The sequence below is a fragment of the Leuciscus leuciscus genome (assembly GCF_965113295.1).
Source record: "Leuciscus leuciscus genome assembly, chromosome: 16".
Lineage (NCBI taxonomy): Eukaryota > Metazoa > Chordata > Actinopteri > Cypriniformes > Leuciscidae > Leuciscus > Leuciscus leuciscus.
Window position 1 is genome coordinate 18,737,834 of NC_138740.1, and position 12,551 is coordinate 18,750,384.

Consider the following 12,551-nt stretch of genomic DNA (forward strand, 5'->3'; position numbering starts at 1 on the left):
CTGAAGCTCAAGCGTCAGTCTAACTCCCAATAAAAAACACTATGAGACATAAACCAACCACTCTACCCTGAGGTTGCTAAAAGCCCGAGGGCTAACATAGTTATCGTTCTAGCCACCTAAAGGGGAACTTCAGGGCCCTAATAATCCAAAACAATTTTTTTTTTTTTTTTTTTTTACCTTACCTTATGACATTGACATGACCCCATAACTCTATACAGGGAAGGAGGTCTGTAGAGAGATACATTAGTGTTGGTTACACACACAAAAATTACTCTTAAAGACGACAACTCAGCTCACCTGCTGCGTGCGAAGTGGGGACTCACCAAACAGTTCGTTATAAACCTGGGGTCTACCGCCTTTCACATACCTGAAAGAGGCGCTCTCACTGGCCGATCGCGGTAGCAGTTTGCTTAGTGAGCGAGATCAGCAGCTCAGCAACCGCCTCAGGGGACATCCCTGCCCCCTGGACGAGCTCCTTCAGCAGATCAGCCTGGTATGCCTGCAGCACCGCCATGGTGTGCAGGGCAGCACCGGCCTGACCTGCTGTTGTGTATGCTCTGCCATTCAAACGAGATGTTGCTTTAAGCGGTTTGGATGGCAGGGTGGAGCTCTCAGTGTCGATGCCCGCCCAGTCGCGAGATAGTTCGCAAACGTCTCATCGATAGGCGGCATCAACACATACCCGTGTTCTTGTATCCCCTCAACATCAGCGAAACTAGACCGCTGATGTTGGTGGATACGGGCAGAATATGGGTTCTTCCATGCCCTCTCGATCTCAGTATGAAGATCAGGAAGGAATGGAAGGCTCACCTGAGCTGGTGGTTTATGGCCAGGGAAAAAACGATCGTCAAGCCTTCCGCGAGTAATCTCTCCCCTCTCGCGCTGCCAAGGCAATCGCAGTCTGCCCGCAGCGCGATCCATAATATCCACCAGCTCTGCATACACAGGGCAGAGTGGCTGAGAGGTTGAAGAGCACTCTCTGCTGGGCTTGAAGGAGGAGAGAAATCCTCCACTTACAGCTCACCCTCGTCAGCCGCCGAATTGTATGTGAGATTTCTTTTCTCAAGGTGATCGGCGAGCCCCATCTGAGAACCCCGTGATGCCATTAACGCCTCAGCACGAGCGGGACCTGAACCACGAGGTCCAGATGCTGAGCCCTCTTCGCTCGAGAAGAGGGCTAGACGAGAGCGGAGCGTTCTCAAGGGAAAACGCTCACAGTTTGTACAGGCAGCTCCCTCGAGAACTGCCTGTGCGTGCTCTTCACCCAGACAAAAAACACACAGCTCGTGTGTGTCACCCGGCGTCAGATATCATTTTGGCACGGGTCCGCACACTACTGAAAGCTTCTTCTCTGTGCATTTCATTTTCTTCGTAATTTCCCTTGCGCTTTGCAGACAGAACAGTCCCTGAAGACGAAAAGGTGATTGTCATGTTTGCAAGGCGCCCTTATATACTTCCAGGTCGCACGTTAATCATTCACATTAATGATTCACGGGCTGTCGCCGGTCAATATTATTGCCGTGATTTGATTGTGATTTCAGACACCTGTCACGCCTGAGGCGTTCCCCAAAGCGTCATCGACGCAGTGCGAGTTCCCTTTTGAAAGGGAACAAACTAAAAGTTAATGATGATGACACTAACAGAACATCATGGTGACAACTTTAGTATATGTATAAATGTATATGTATTAGAGTACATTTATATGCTAATAAATTGCATATAAATATATAATAATAATAAAAATAATAATAGATTTTATATAATATTTAATATTTTTTGTTACAATTTTCCCATAATCCATAATACCATTATCTACCTTCATCATCACTACTAAAAGGATTACATGCGCATGAGAAAAGACAATATTTAAGGAAAGGCTCATGAAGAAAATCCCAACTGCTTAACAATGATTTCTGAAGATCTTTTACCAATTTTATCATAATCATTATCTGTGTTTGTTCATAGTAATATACACTTGTTACCTGACTAATATAAAATTCAAACATGACAAGGCCACAAGGGGACACACATTCCTCCCTTACATCTAATAAGAGTTCGATAATATTTCCTATATGCACAAAAACTAGTGCACAAAATGTTTATCATTCCCAGAATGAAAACAGGGATACCCCATCTGTGCAGAATATCTGAAAGCAACATGATAGTATTCAAAAATATTCTAACAATTGTATTTAATAAGTGGTTCAATTAAGGTCATTGATGGAAAAAGGAAGTGATCCGTTCCATTTAATAACTAGTGAAACTTTATTTGAGCCAGTAATGTGCTATAATGTGCAATGATTTTCTAGGTCAGCATTTCAATGAGTCTAAGACATTTCGCAAAGAATATTTCTCTTGTTTTGTTTAGTTTTTTCTTGTCTCAGATCTTTTGGATCATTGTCATATCACATGACATGGCTATGGGTTTTGGATCAGACAGAAGCTCTGACATTCTGCTGCACAATTTCTGGATGTGACTTGGATTTCAGCGGTCCCTGGGTGACTGTAATCCATACATGCCCTGAGGCGGCATGGCACATTTTTATAAGTAATTATCACTTTTCTTTTTTTCTGTGACTCAGTAATGAGAACAGTTGGTCTTAATCGTCTTCATCACACACAGAGCATTCTGTGAGTGTAACGGTGTGACTGGGGTTGGAAAGGAACGCTTGTGAGAGTTCTCCATGTGTCAGAGTTCATCTGCATGCGGCCCATCTGCTCTGAGAGTTAACACGACATCAGTTCCGACTCACGAGTCAAAGAAGATCTCAAAGCTCACGGGGTTCTCCTAATGGTATTTCACACCCTAAATCGTTTAATTGTGGAACGCCTAATTTAAAGCCTTGTTTAATCTCTGCCAGTCATTATATCATTTGAGTTTGAGTTCAAACTTTGAGTTTGATGTCAGTAAGATCTTGTTTTTGAAAGAAGTCCCGTGCTCACTAAGGCTGTATTTGATCAAAAACAGTAAAATTGTGAAATATTACAATTTAAAATAACCCTTTCCGATTTGAATATATTTTCAAATGCAATTTATTCCTGTGATGCAAAGCTGAATTTTCAGCATCATTACTCCAGTCTTCAGTGTCACATGATCCTTCAGATATGATCTTAATATGATGTATTCTTCTTATCAACTGAAAACAGTTATGCTTAATATTTTTGTGAAAAAAGTTATAGGCCTAAATGTTTTTTAGGTTTCTAAATTGAAATTTCGGTTACACAATAAGGTTCATTAGTTAACATTAGTTAACTACCTTAGTAGTTATAAGTAGTAGTAGTTATAGTAGTGAATAAACCGCTGTATTTTTATTAACTAACATTAACAAATATAAATAAATACAGTAACAAATGGATTGCTCATTGTTAGTTAATGTAAGTTAATACATTAACTAATGTTAACTAATGAACCTTATTTTAAAGTGTTACCGAATTTTCAAACAGCGTTTATTTTGAACATTAAATTGATCAAAACTAACAGTAAAGACATCTATTTTGTCACAAAAAAGTCTTTACTGTCAGTTTTGATCAATTTGATGTCTTTGCTAAATAAAAGTGTTTTCCCAAAAAATCCTACTGACAAATCTTTTGAACGTTGTGTGTGTGTGTGTGTGTGTGTGTGTGTGTGTGTGTGTGTGTGTGTGTGTGTGTGTGTGTGTGTGTGTGTGTGTGTGTGTGTGTGTGTGTGTGCGTGCGTGTGTGTGTGTGTGTGTTGGTGTGTGTGTGTGTGTGTGTAAAAGAGGTGAACAAGTAAAAGAGGATATTGTATTTAATTTAGGCCTACATTTATGATTATGTAGTAACAGTGACATCTGTCGTCATCTGCACATGTAAAGATAACCAGAGCAATCAGGATGAATACTATGCCTACTAAACATCTTCTGTATGCATCTCTATATAAAAGTGATGTGCCGAGCTTAATGTTCTATTCACGCTAGATGTGTTAAATTTTAACACTTGAGAAATGGAAAAGATCTGGGCGCATTCAAAGCATGCAATTTTGCAGGAAAAACCAATCAAACCAATATGACGTCAATCAGTTCACTTTCATCTCCTGAAATCGTTCCTTTTGGCAAAATCCACTCCTGCGGCACACTTTGAATTCAAAGCGAAGTACTTCAACACTAAAATACAATATATAATCATCTTATCTGCAAAAAAGATTAAATGGATTTGGCTGATGAAATGTTTGCAACAGATGCAACATTTTATACATGTTGCTTCTGCTTATGTTTCACGCAACTGCTTTTATGAATTTTTATCATATTTTAATGGTTTTGTTATACAATGAGGGGCTTGACTAATTTCTTCCTTTAACAAACTGCTTTAACATTCAACAGATTGTTGGTTGAGGTTAGGATCTATTAAGTGGACAAGTTCTTGGTTCTTACAGTGAGAATGTGAGCCTATAAGAGAGAGGGAGAGAGATAAAAGGGAGAAGACTGTGTATATTTGAAGGTCTTCCTTTGCTGAAGAGCATGTTTGATGTGTCGGCAGCATGTGTTCGCTGAAGCAACAGATGCTAGTTTTACAACGGACTGAACGGCAGTCCAACACAACCACATTTAACCTTGTTTGATTCAAAGAAAAAAGCCATAGGGTGAAATGATCTCTCACTTTTGGTTCGATCCAAACCTGCTGTTACGTAAAGTAACACAGGAAATCACCAGATTATACATCAGTGCTACTCATGTGGGGCGGGCTGCTGCTATTGACATGAATTTGGGTCTATTCTTCACACAAAGCTATCATATGGCTTTAAGGCTTGGAATAAATGAGTTGTATATGGACCAGTTTTATGGTAGATTTAGGTCCTTTTTATTTGAAGCTTGACAGTTACCATCACTCAACCATGTCCTTTTATGTTTCATAGGAAAATAAATATTAATAATAATAATAATAATAATAATGCTTTGGAACAGTGTTATTTTAGTATCATTGATATGCTATTATAGTTTTTATTAATATTTTTAATTAGTTTTTATTTTTAGATTTCCAGTTATTGGATTTCATAATTTTTAGAATTTTTTTTGTGTTTTTTATTTATTTATTATTATAATTTTTATGTGCAGTTTTTATTCATTTTTATTTTAAGTTATTTTTGTACAAAAGTTAAATTAAATGAAAATGAGAAATGTTTGCCCTGCAACTAGCTGAAATAAAATGTTTTGTTGTGTTTTATTTTATTTTAAACGTTTATTATATTTCAAGTAATGAAAAGGCTTATTTATGGTTTTAGTTAACAAAAATAATCCTGCTTTGGAATGAAAGTTTTTGAGGATGTTTTCAACTAAAATCTTTTTATGCGTTTTAGACAGAACAACAGGGCTGCGTTTCCCAAAAGCATCGTAAGCAAAAACGATCGTACGACTGATCTTGATATTACGGTCTGTTTCCCAAAAGCATCGTAACTTATATGTAGCACTTAAAAATCATCGTAGATCTACGAGTGCTCTGGAGTAATCGTAAATCCCCAAGTGCATCGTAAGAAGACAGATTTATGAGGTCACCTGCAGGACAAACGGCAGATTACACTTTTATCTAGATTTAACAGATTACACTGCAAAGTGAGTACAAATATAAGGTTTTGATTGTACTTTTTTATTGTACACTTTATTGTACTTGTTTTTTGTTTAAATGAATGTATAAATTAAATAATAAAAAGGGAAGAAAAATACACATCTAAATTAAATGAATGAACAAAAACAAAAAAATCATAAAATAACGAAGTAATGTGGGAAATATGCTTCAAAGACTGGGCAAAATATGGCTGAATAAAAAAAAAAAAAAAAAAAAAAAAAAAAACGAAAACCAGCCATGTATTGGGCATTTTTTTGCAGACCACCTTCCCTGATCTTTGAACACCCCGGGTTGCAGTTATTTGCAATGTCTACCCAGATGTTTTGTTTTTCCTTATTTGTATGGTGTCCTTTAAATCTGTTAAAAAATAACATCTTTGTTTCGCTCTATCTCCTCTAAAATTAGGCCTACATTAATTTAATCTTTTTTGAAAGGTATCTTTTCTTGTTTGTTTTTTTGTTCATACATTTTGTCAGTAGGCTACCTCCGCCTGAATGTAGACTTTAGACTTGTCTTGATTGCTAATCCACAGATGATGATTATTAGGTTAAATCTAATAATTAAGGCTAAACGTTCAGAATACGATTCCATATAAGGTTATATTTCAGCACTTTGCGAATGGACAGCGACTCTTAAAGGACAATTCCGGTATTTAACACTTTGAGTCTATTTTGTAGTTTGTTTTGGATGAACAAGAGTGGTGGACAAAGACATTTTGACAATGGTTCCTGTCTCGACTTTTTGACTATTTTAGAATTGCCCATGACCGCTTTAGAATGGGAGTCTATGGCCATGCACAAACATGTCCTTAAAACAACCCTTAACGTTCGTTTTCAAAACTGTGCAACTCACCGAGTGGTTAGTGGTGTTCCAAAACAAGTAGCGTAGCGAAATACAGTTTCTGTCGTGTTTTATTTGCCATTTTGTAAAATCCCATTGATTTCCGTTGGAGGACTCATTGCTCGTTGATATTACTGCGCTACCGGAAACGAAAAGGGGGCTGTTTACATTTGGTTGTAGTCTTTTGCTAGCGTGAGCAGAGCAACGGAAGTTGCCGAAGAGCGGAAGTTTATACGCGGTTGTGAGGTATCTGAAAAAATAGTTCCACTATAGAAAAATAAACGGATTGAAATCATACATTGCGCCGATATATTTGTTTTTAATCATCAACGAACACCACTAACCACTCGGTGAGTTGAACAGTTTTGAAAACGAACGTTAAGGGTTGTTTTAAGGACATGTTTGTGCATGGCCATAGACTCCCATTCAGTCATGGGCAATTCTAAAATAGTAAAAAAGTCGAGACAGGAACCATTGTCAAAATTTCTTTGTCCACCACTCTTGTTCATCCAAAACAAGCTACAAAATAGACTCAAAGTGTTAAATACCGGAATTGTCCTTTAAGTAGCACGTAAAACACGTTCTCGCGCGATCATGTTAAGTGTATTTTTGGGAAACGCTCGTGGAATTGCTGCGAGCGTTCGTAACCTTGCACGTGGAGAGCGCTCTTAAGAGCTAAGATACATCGTTATCGGGAAACCCGGCCCAGGTCTACTGGCAATTTAAAAACGAATAATAATCTATTTTTTTAATTTTTTTATTATACAACAGAAATATTAACATATAATAAAAATAAAAAAATGCTGTTAACGTTTTTTTTCATATTCAATAAAATTCAATTCCAAAATTGTATCTTCAATAAAAACTTATATAACAATATATAATAATTATTATATAATAATTATATATAATATAGAAAATAATGCATTTTATATATATATATATATATATATATATATATATATATATATATATATATATATTGTATTATATTATATTATATTATATTATATATAAACAAAATAATGCTTCATGTTAAATTGCTTGTATTTATTCTTTTTAGGCTTCCTTTTACGCATCTGCTAAATGAATTAATAACCATATAATTGTGTTGTTTTTTTATTAATCAACATTAAATGCCAAGACTTGGCAACAAAGCTGATGATAAGATTAGATTACATGAACTCCTACAACGCAATTTTCTTTAATTTGTTCGAATGGCTCATTGTAAGAAGTGTGTCGTGAAATTGCATTGATGAAGTGACCTTTGGGTTTGCGATACCCTACTGCTTCTCTTCCACTCACAGAGGAGGCCAAGAATACAACCGCGCACAACAATTAACTGATCTTGTCGCACTACGTGAAGCTATTCAAACAATTCCCCTATGAGGACAAATAGTAATTAAGAAACTGCTAAACTGTAGCAAGTGCCTCCAAGGCTATGTGAAACAATCTGGCAGATCTGTTAATTGATGTTTACTTGTGACAGTGGGCATCTTCCCCAACTCAACACAACAAGAAATAGGCTAACTGAATTTTAAGACTTGATTCCGCTTGGAATGCGGTAAACCAGAAGATTCCTTAGCATATTCCTCCCTTGATTATCATGGCCCACATTTGTCAGTGTCTCGCATTAAAACAGGGAGATGTCGCCATGTGAGCAGTTTAGTCAGTTCAGTCAGGAGTCTTAATCCTGTAGCTTTTTATAAAAAGTCACACAGGCCGTACTGATCTTCACATGGCAAACTGTGCCCAGGACTCCCTCTGTATAGTGGCATCTCCTAATCCAACATCTATTATGTATGACTCATTGAGACGAGGTCAAACAGCTGCTCCCGCAGATTAATGTGCACATAAATATTAATAAAATGTGCTCCTTGGGCTACGCTCCTGTAATCTGCAAAACAATTTAAAATCCTGGGTAGCTCTGTAAGAACAGGGAAATCACACTTTGAGACTCATCCTTCCAGAAATGTCTGCAATTTCACAAGAGAAGCTTAATCCAACTCTTACATTTATTAAACAAAAAGACTTATTTGTTTGCTTTTACATGTAAAGAATACATTAATTAGTGTTCAATCATATGGTAAACATACATTGCTCTATTATATATGCGTGGAAAATATAATGCGTTATAAAAAACGTGGAAAAAACTGTATTATTCTTTTGTAAAATATTTTAAAATGTATTTTTTTCCTGAGGTCAAAGCTGTCCTCCAAATTGTCTCCAAAAATCAGGTGAAAATTGTCCTCCCTCTACAAAATAGTGGATTACTCAGTAAATATACATCCATGAAATTTTATATTTTGGCTTTCTTCCTCATTTATGTATTTCTTTCACCAGAAAAAAAGAAGATCAAAATAAAAAAAATGTAGCTGTGGACTTTTGGTTGAATTGACATGGAATGACCCTATACTGTCACTTTTGAACAATTTAATGCATCTTTGCTGAATATTATTTTCTCTTCCCCCCTTATTAGTGCATATAATCACTTTGCTCAAAAATGCAATGGCACATGCAATTTAAATACACATGACACTTCTGGTTATCATTTATCTTTAGATGTTGAGATTAGTGCGTTTGGATTTTTATAAGCATTAGAAGCAAAGGAGAGTTTCAGTTTCCTCTGAATCCTTATTAGGCCTTGGGCATCCTTAGTCTGTGCATACATTGTATTTTAAAGGCCAAATTCTTAGCGGTGGGCCTTTGTAGTGCGCCCACTTCCCAACTCATTTGTCACTTACACATACAGCGGACCTTTCTCAAAATCAAACTTCACTGTGATATTCCACTGCATGCCTAATATTTTTCTTGTTAATGACTTCGCTGCAAAAACAAGATATCAGAGTGCGTTCATCAAATCTCCTGCTAACCCATCATTGCTGCGTTCGTGCGATCTATTTGTTATGCCCGCTGGTATTTGTGCCATTCTTAAAGTGCAACAGTTCTCCCATTATGCTAATACCGGAATGTTCCACATGGAGCTAAATTGAGAAGCGGAGTATGGCAGATGGGAGAACAGGGCCACTGCTAATGAAATGCGAAACAATGTGATGCAAAACTGTGCTTATTAAAATATTTCGCTAAAAGCCGAGGCCTGAAACACCAGTGTAATTATCAGGTCCGCTCTTGAGCAGAATGGTGGTAAATTGATGTTACGGCATACACTCAACCTTCATTAAATTGGCTACAGTCCACAACAATGAGTTGCAGAAAAACAGTGTTAATTCTCATTGCATTATCTATTCATGGACAATTCACTCGACAGTATTGCAGGTTTGAATCTGAAGTTAAGTGTGCAATTGAAAAAGAGCTGGACTGAACCACTTAAGTGATGGTATCACTGCGAGCTGTGATTGGATAAAAGCACATTTGGACACCTTTCTATTGCCTATTCACAGATCCTCTAAATTAATATGAAGTCATAAGATACCACTTTTAATTATTCTACTAAAACACCCGTTTTACAAATGGTCACCTGAGGACAAACGTTTTAATTGAGGTTGAGGTTCAGTAATTGTTAATTGTTGGAACCACCTAACAATTATAACTGTCATTTTCAGATAAGATGTTTAAAAGAGAATTGCTTTTAAAGTACAAAAGTCATTATTTTGAGTGTGGTCTTTTGAAGTACTGTAGGCTGCTGTAACCAGCATGCAACAATACAGTGTAATACTGCAAGCATGATGTCAAAAGACTGTGACAGGTCTAAACTGACGGGCGAAATCCCATCAGTTCAACATCCAAGAAACCTGGAATTTCGCATCAGGGCAAAAGATGTCCTCACGCAGATTTTGCAACAGATTCAAGTTGGTCACATTAATTTGCTCCGTTGACCAACAGAAAACTGCATGGTTTGGAAGTGACTTTTGTGTGAGCTGTGCTTCCCACAAAATATAACTATTGTAACCACAGTTTTACCTCTGTTTTTTGCTCCTCCAACAAAAATTGTTCCAAACAAAGACAAAATAGAATCAACCAACTCCTACACACAGTAGTAACGTTCCCTTCCTGAATTAATCTGTGTTTTTTAATTAATCAGTGTTTTGAAAGAATCTGTTGATTGGTGTTCAAGGGAAATGAAAATTCTGTCATTATTTACTCACCCTCAAGTTGTTCCAAACCTTTATATCTGAGTTTCTTTCTTCTGTTGAACACAAAGATATTTTGAAGAATGTTGGTAACCAGACAGTTGATGGCAGCCATTGACTTCCATAATATTTTTTTTCCTGCTATGGAAGTCAATGGCTACCATCAACACTCTGGTTACCAACAATTTGAGATGACAAAATGATGACAACATTTTCATTTCTGGGTGAACTATCCCTCTAAGTTAGGTCATATTACCATTGCTCATCAAAATTTCATTGGCAAAATCCAGCTCAGATAGCAAATGACACCTGGCCCGGTTGTGGCCCACATCTCCCACATTCTTCTGGCCCACATATGATGATGACTCAACCTGAGTGTGGCTGGCAATAGCATGCATATCCAGGCCTCATCTGGGCCAACTATGGCACATTTGGCTCAGTTCTGGCAGCGGCAAAGGTCACATGGGCCACATCTGGGCCACACACAGCAAGCCACAACTCACACTAAAACCGGCTTGATGTGTGTGGGCCAGATACGGCCCACATGACCTTTGCCAGAACTGAGCCATATGTGCCATAGTTGGCCCAGATGAGGCCTGGATATGTATGCTATAAGGGAGTCATTCCAATAGGAATGTGCACGATTGGGATTTTCACGTGAGGGCAGAACATTTCCCCACACAAATTTCATTCATATTGTTGAAAAAAGTTGATATCTCGCAATTGCTTATTTTTTATCTCACGATTCTGAGAAATGAAGTCAGAATTGTGTCCCAGTCCCAGACAAAAAGTTCCCGTCCTGTTGAACTGCTAACAGTGCTCTTGAACTGATGCTCAGCCAAAATACCGTTGTATAAATCTGGAAAACATGAATTACTTCGATCTCAACTACCTGAAAATCAATCTGTCTCTTCATATGTAGACCACCCCATCTCTTCTTAGCCTCAGAGATTTGCCAGGACTAGTAGTAGACTAGATGCTCCAGTTCAGTCCGTGTCAGCTTGGTCGTCAGCGGTCCAGACAGTGCCCTGGGGCTCCATGGCATCCTTAAGTTACACACATACAGTCACGCACATGCAGACACATAAATGCAGACACACACTTATTATTTATATCTCTTTCTCTCTTTCTTTTCTCATAGAAGCACATTTGAATTCACAAATGCACATGCACACATATACAGATGTGCTAGTTGAAATTATGCTAATATGTGCGAGCTCACCAGCTGTGTATTTACTTAATAAGCATAATTGATCTGATATTATTTGCCATTCGATATTTTCAGACCTGACCAATGGAACTCTGCACAGATGCATTCTTATTAGCTTGATTTCTTCTCCACACATAATGGCCACTTGGTTCGTTCTGAGGGTGCATTTGGCCTGGCAGACGTTTTATGTTGTAATGTACATGTACATGCATAATGGTGTCCTTAGGCAACATTTACCACATTTTGCAACTGCTACAGACATACTTAAAGTTTCCTCTAAGATGTCTTTATGACAGGTGTGCATATTGATGTGCATGGTTATTTTTGGCATGCAACTTCTGCTTCATTACTCACACCTCTAATTTTTCTAAAATAAATGAACCATCAACAGAAATTCAACAAAGATAATTAAATTGCCAGAGGAACTTGGAGGCCGACAAGAAATATGAAACACGATTCGGTTTGTTGTCAGAGGGCAAATTGCTAAATGATGTACCATACAAATGAACCATCCTCCTCATCTGTCAGCTCACTGGAATGATGGCTCTCTCATGGTGTTTTGCTCTGAAGAAAATATTTTCCCCCTCCAATCCATTAACGATTCTTTCTCTTCTGCAAAACCTCTTCTGCTTTTTCATGTCCCATACATTTCTAATATTGCCGTATTGCCAAACCATTTCAGTGGATTTGTCCCAAAAACATGGCTCCAAAATGGATAAAAGAGCGAAAGCTTGGGTTGCACATGTGGTCTGTTTGTGCCTCACCAACCATTATGAGCATCATTTGGAGATGCAAATGTAAGGTCACTCATGACTACACATGATCCCAGT

General features: G+C 37.6%; 1 protein-coding gene across 1 annotated transcript in view; it reads right to left on the reverse strand.

Annotated features, from left to right (window-relative positions):
* tenm2b (teneurin transmembrane protein 2b) overlaps window positions 1-12,551 on the reverse strand; it is a 349,866-nt gene that overhangs the window by 292,588 nt on the left and 44,727 nt on the right. Inside the window, exons 2-3 of the mRNA XM_082140873.1 lie at window positions 11,404-11,557; window positions 10,527-10,567 (exon numbers count right to left, since the gene is read on the reverse strand). The gene's annotated coding sequence lies outside the window, so the exon portion shown is untranslated. The remainder of the gene's footprint in view (window positions 1-10,526; window positions 10,568-11,403; window positions 11,558-12,551) is intronic.